The sequence below is a fragment of the Triticum dicoccoides genome, chromosome 5B (genome assembly GCF_002162155.2).
Source record: "Triticum dicoccoides isolate Atlit2015 ecotype Zavitan chromosome 5B, WEW_v2.0, whole genome shotgun sequence".
Taxonomy (NCBI): Eukaryota; Viridiplantae; Streptophyta; class Magnoliopsida; order Poales; family Poaceae; genus Triticum; species Triticum dicoccoides.
The window spans coordinates 126,582,972-126,589,709 of NC_041389.1; the positions used below are offsets into that span (position 1 = coordinate 126,582,972).

General features: G+C 39.1%; 1 pseudogene; it reads left to right on the forward strand.

Annotated features, from left to right (window-relative positions):
• Positions 1 to 885: 885 nt before the first annotated feature.
• Positions 886 to 6,738, forward strand: LOC119309222 (annotated as a pseudogene).

The following is a 6,738-nucleotide window of genomic DNA, read 5'->3' on the forward strand; positions in this document are numbered from 1 at the left end:
CTTATTCTACTTGATGGATGTTCAGGGTGTTACTATGTTGTTTTCAATTGCTTACTTCTTGTCATGCTTTGCTCATGTTCCCATATATGGTGATGCTCATCATACGAGTACTAGATGAGGTGCTGCTAGTTAGTCCCCCTTAGACTTTGTTCTAGATAAAAGAGCATAACTCCAGAATTTTGTCATTACACACCTGGGCATATAATTCTGTTGTGAGCATAACTCCAGAATTTATTTCTGTGTGAAAGCTTGTTCATCACATGCTTTTTGTCAATGCTGCTAACTTTATAGCTTTCTGAGATTACTTCAGTCTTGCATGTATTAGCTTTCTGTTTGTGCCCCTATCTAAGTCTGTTTCTTGTGTGCAAGCACTCCATTCTGTGTGTGCCACTGTGTGTGGCTTGAGGTGAATATGTGTGGCTTGACTCTCTGTGTGTGTGTGTGTGTGTGTGTGTGTGTGTGTGGCTTGATGGTGAATATGTGTGGTTTGACTGTGTGTGTGTGTGTGGCTTGATTGTGTGTGTGGCTTGATGGTGAATATGTGTGGCTTGACTGTGTCTCTGTGTGTGTGTGTGTGTGGCTTGATGGTGAATTTGTGTGTGGCTTGACTGTGTGTGTGTGACTGTGAATATTGCATTTGCTTGATGGTGTGGCTTGTATGCTTTGTTGAATGACTGGTTGTATAACTTGTGTTTTATATTGTTGTGGCACGTTTGGTTGCTGTTTGTTGAATGCGAACTCGTATCTTGACGAATAATCATCTATGCTAACTTGGTATTGGTAGTTCCTGATCACCTATTACTTGTTTAGTGTAGACTGACTATTCTTTTTTCTGAACTTTTTTGTGATTATGTCTTCACATTGCACTGCTCGATCCATATCGACATGCCCACGCTGTCTGATGAGGATAAAGATGTAAGGAACTCCTCCCAAGAATCTCTCTTGCTCTTTGTATTAACTTGACGACTAGGCTTTACATGTTAAAATAATATTTTTTTCATGAAACTGTAGCTCCTTGCTGTAACCCATTATATGACTTCATGAGCATGCACCACTTTCAGGTTATGAGAAAAATAGGGTGCCCCAACCAAGATTGACTTCCTCTCTCTTTCTTATACAAGGCATGCAGAAGATGTGTGGCAAGTAAGTAACTCATTATGTCAGATATTTAGAGTGTACTACTTCACAGTGCCATCTTTCCCAAGATTGAATTTTTTTATATTGATATTGGGTTGAATAGTATCACATGTTTGTTTGCATTTCATACTTTGGAAAATGTTCCTAATGTTGATAGAGTATTTTTCCTGCAATAGGCATGGGAGTTCCTCTCAAAGTTAGGTGATCTTAGCCAAACTCTGATTTTTGCCAAAATTGAGAATGTGGAGGTAATTTCAAGATATTCCTTCAACATTCCTCAGCAACTTGGATTTGTTTACCACCTATTGACTCCTTATTCCTTGCAGGGCTTGAACCATTTTGATGAGATCCTGGAAGAAGCAGATGGTATAATTCTGTCAAAGAGGAAACCTTGGAATTGATCTTCTACCTGAAAAGGTTGGTTATCTCAACCTTCGCAATGCATTATCTCTTAACATGTCGTCCTAGTATTGAAAAAATTAGAGAGAGTCACCCCAATGCATTGTTTCTTAAGGGTTGTATCTAAATGATGTTTCATCGTGGAGAAAATTAAAGAGTAGGAAAACAGGGAGTGCAAGAAAACGAGCTAAGAGCCGTATCTATATAAACATACAGCTCCACTCTCGTTCTTTCTTAATTATTTACAGTGCCACATCAGCATTTTGACTATGATAACGTGCTAAGAGAAGCATTGTGAGTGCCCTTGGCAGTTGTGAAGGCATTTTGCTTGATTAACATGTATTTTCCCCATTTGCATGAAGCTTAGTGATGATTTTATGTGCTTTACTTAGATTTGCTCTTTTTTAAAACAAAAATCAAGGGTCTGTATTGAGCACTACTTTGTTCGTTCTTTAGGTGTTCTTATTTCAGAAGTCTGCTCTGCACAAGTGCAACATGGCTGGAAAGCCTGCTTTTGTTACTCATGTTGTGGACAGTATGACGGACAACTAAGGCCTGCTCGTGTGGAGGCAACTGATGTGGCAAACGCGGTGCTGGACGGTTAGTTTTTGCCTCTTGCAGATATCTTATACTTTGGTGATCCTGTAAGTTTTTGCCTCTTGCAGAATCCAATGAAAGTTCTGATTCCGAAAGCTCTGACTCTGAGGTATTCATTTACCTACCAATTTCGGAGTGGAAGCTTCATCATTTAATAGCATTTTTAATTATCTTTTTGCCTGATTTCAACATGTTTCACTTCGTTTTCAGAAGCCAGCTACCGAAGTGAAGAATTCTGCGGGTTGCTACTGCACAAAAGAAAAACCAGGAATTGGACGGCTCTGACAGTGATTCTGATGATTCATCAGATGAGGTAAGAATCATATTTCTAGCAATGCATGTCTATGTGAGATAGTTACAAAAGCATAAAACATATTTCTTGCACTTACCATTCCCCTGATCTTGTCGTTTAATTCTGTGGAGTACTAATATTTCTTAGTCCTAACTGGAAAACCGTTTGCAGGATATGGCCACTAAAAAACCAGTAGCCAAGAAAGTGGTAGAATCCAGTGAAAGTTATGATTCTGACTCTGAGGAGGTATCAGTCTACTAGTTATATGAAAACTAAGGCTTCATTATTCTGTCTTTTATAATGTGATACTAACATTTTCAATATATTTCTAGGATACCACTGCTAAACCAGTTAAGAAGAATAAAAAATCTAGTGATAGCTCAGATTCTGACTCAGATTCAGATTCTGAAGAAGTAAGTTCTCTGTTGTACTTGTTTACTCTTGGTAACTTCTCTTGTGTGATATTTGTATTTCTTAAACACTGTTTTGTTTCTAGCAAATCTTTTGTCTATGTCATCTTTCTAATGCGGTTCCTTTCTATGTCCAGGATACCACTGCTAAAACAGTTTCTGTAAAGAAAGAAAAATCTAGTGGTAGCTCAGATAATGACTCGGATTCCGATTCTGATGAAGTAAGTGTTCTGTTACTTGCTTACTCCTGGTCACTTTTTTGTTGTGCAATGTTTAAAATTCCTTCCAATGTTTTGCAGCCAGCAAAATCTATTATTCCTGCTAAGAGGCTTCTGACAACAGAGAAAAAGAGAAACATGTACGCATTATTTTTAAAATTTTATTTTCTTGAAAGCATTGTCTTCTGTGATATTTGTTGTACATTAATTGATCTTGTTGTAGTTCAATATTTGCAGTCCAAGGATGATTCTGATGATAGTTCTGATGAGAGTGATGAAGAGCCTGCAGTAAAGAAGCCTAAGGAATTTTTGGTGTTTGCTTTTTCATCTGAAGATTTTGGTCTCTAAGGTTGCCAAGAAAGAAAGCAGTGGTGATGCTGACAGTTCTGAAGAGAGCCCCAGCAGTGATGATGAAAACGATCAATCGGTGTCAATGTGAAAGTCCAAGCAGAACGAAGTATGGTTTGAGTATATTATGCTGTTGTAATTTTTCCTCCTATGTTTGATGGTAATCAGGCTCTAACTATCTTCCTAATTTCAGGAACGAAGATCTGAATCACCCTCACCCCTCTAGAGAAATCAGTTAACTCATTCAAGTTCTGGAAATTCTTTATAGCTTTCTGAGTTTACTTCGGTCTTGCATGTGTTAGCTTTCTATTTGTGCCCCTTTCTTTGTCTGCTTCTTGTGTGCAAGCGCTCCATTCTGTGTGTGTGACTCTGTGTGGCTTGACTCTGTGTGTCTGGCTTGACTGTGTGTGTGTGTGTGGCTTGACTGTATGTGTGTGACTGTGTGGCTTGATTGTTTGTGTGCTTGACTCTTTCTGTGTGTTTGTGTGACTGTGTGTGAATATTGCATTTACTTGATGGTGTGGTTTGTATGCTTTGTTGAATGATTGGTTGTGGGGCCTAACACTGCCTTTGCCGGTCCCAAGCCCGGATGTGAAAATGTGGAGGGAGCTGCGTATTGTTTGCATTATGAGTGTCGATAGAAATTACACAGTTTAGGTTACTGTGCTAATCGAATAGTGAATCTTCACATAATTTGTTTGCATGTGATTCCTTTCTGAGGTTGTACGAGGTCAGTGTTTTTCTTATACGATACCAAAGGGAAGCGACTGTGTGTGGCTTGACTCTCTCTCTGTGTGTGTGTGTGTGGCTTGACCGTGTGTGTGTGACTCTGTGTGGCTTGATTGTTTGTGTGCTTGACCCTGTGTGTGTGTGTTTGTGTGACTGTGTGTGAATATTGCATTTGCTTGATGGTGTGGTTTGTATGCTTTGTTGAATGATTGGTTGTGTATAACTTGTTTTATATTGTTGGGGCCTAACGCTGCCTTTGCCGGTCCCAAGCCCGGATGTGAAAATGTGGAGGGAGCTGCAGTTACCTCCTTTGTATTGTTTGCATTATGCGTGTCGATAGAAATTACACAGTCTAGTTTACTGTCCTAATCGAATAATGAATCTTCACATAATTTGTTTGCATGTGATTCCTTTTTGAAGTTGTACGCGGTCAGTGTTTTTCTTATACGATACCAAAGGGAAGCAAGTAACTAAGAACCTAGGCCTATAAAGGTTTGATTTTTCTTTCTTTTTGAATTTTTTTTACGGTGCCTTGTCAGCATGACGTGTATGGTGCTTTGGTTTTACTTCTGTGCGTGATTTTTTTAGGTGGAGAGGTCTGCACGTACGACACGTTTTGGATTTGTTTTGGAGTCCACCACTTTGATTGTCTTCTGACGCTTTGACTGTTTCCATCGTTGGTGACATGTGCTTTCTGGTTTTGACTGTGTCTCCTTGTTTGCCACGTACCATTTTTGTATGTCAGTTTGTTTGGGCCGATTTTTCTGGGCTCTTCTCGTGGTACGAGTGTGTTCCTTTCTTTTTTCTAATGCTGCCTATAAAGTCCTTCTCGTGTTAGATCTTCTGATCGATCTGTTCCAAGTCACTCTGAATATATTCCTGATTCTGGCGGTGGATCTTCTGGTCGATCTGTTCTAAGTGCCGCTCAATATGTTCCTGGTACGTTTTGTTTAATTTATTTTTTCTGCTGTGTGCTTTTGCTGCTATATGCGTTGTGTTCATATTATTGTATGGTTTTTTGTGGTTAGTTTTGGATCCTAATGAAGCGCGCCGCCGTCGGCATGAGATTCGATGTGGGAAGCGTCCTATTTATTTATACAACCACAGTCCATTGGCTGGAGTCAAGGAAATTCTCAAGCATAAAACAGCATCTTCTTACTCAGCGTGCTTTTAATGGAGAAGTTGGTATTGAGCCTCTTGAGAAAATTACTGATGTGATGCTGCAGACAAAATTGACCAATACTTGGTGTGAAGGGGACAAACGTTACGTCTTCCCAAATTGTATAAAGCCTGCTGATTCAGAACCACCTCCACATTACTTGTTTACAAGTGGTGCCAAGGTATAAATAATTTGCAGGACATATGGGACACTAGCGATGGGCTTATTTTTATGGTCTAATTATTAGTGCAGTGCATAATACACTATTAATTTGCCCTATTGTGATTCACTTGCATGCAAAAATCTGCCCCTAATGATTTATTTCAGTACGAATAGTACCATGTCCAAGTTAACGGGTTTAAAGCTAAATAGTATTGTGGTGGACTTTAAATGCATAATAATTTTTGTACAACTTTTGTAAATCAAAGTGAACTAATTTAATCATGATAGAAAGGTTGGGCTGTTAGACTGAGTGGAGGTTAGTGCCTGGCGGCCTTGAGAAACTAAATAATTTACCTACGTCCGTCTATTTTTTTTTAATGTTTATATAGTAATTTATGAAGAACAATGATTTCATATTGGTGAGAGAAATGGCATGGCTATGTGTCAATTTTTTCCAGATTTGTCAGTGAAGCAACCTGGATATCATTTACTTGAGACTTGAGGTTGCTTGTCATACTGTATCATTGTACTGGCAAATCTCCTGTAATCATTTTTCCCGAGCAGTGTCTTTTTTCATCTGTACACATGTTCACTTCTTTTGGATCTGGTGGAAACATCGGATGCTAGTTACTGAAAAGTTAATCCTTTTTGTTCCTGTTCATATTCGACTTGGATATTAACATGGCCCTCATTTCAAATCGATGTACTGGACTTGAATCATTTGCAGGATGAAGTCGAAGCGGCACGGATGGCAGCAATCAACAAGGAAATTAAACGTGTGTTGACGGAAGTTCTTCTGAAGGTTTGTCATTGCATGGACTTATTTAGCTAGGTTTATAGCAGAACATGTGCTTCCATTCTAAATTCAGCAAGACTGCCATTTCTTACTTTTGTACTTTTGTCATTCCAGGTTGCGGATGATCTTTTTAATGAGATCGCAACCAAAGTTATGAATGAAGATGATTCATCAGCTGAATGTGAGTGAATTATACTAAAACTTAATGTAAATAGGTAAATTACATTGCTGATTATCGCCTGTGTGTTGCAGCAAATGAGACCACTGGTGTCTCTAGCTCAAAGGAGCTTGGTCTGGGAGAATCAAAAGTCAAGACCACAGCTAAAGTTGTAGTCCCTGCTAAGCCAAATAATGTTAGCTCTACTGGTCGTTCTGATGGTACTGGGCTAAGTTCTCCTAAAGGTGCTCTTCTTGGTCTTGCTAGTTATGATTCAGATGACGAGGATGAGGGTGATGGTGATGGTAGGTTTAATTCCAAATTTATCATCTGA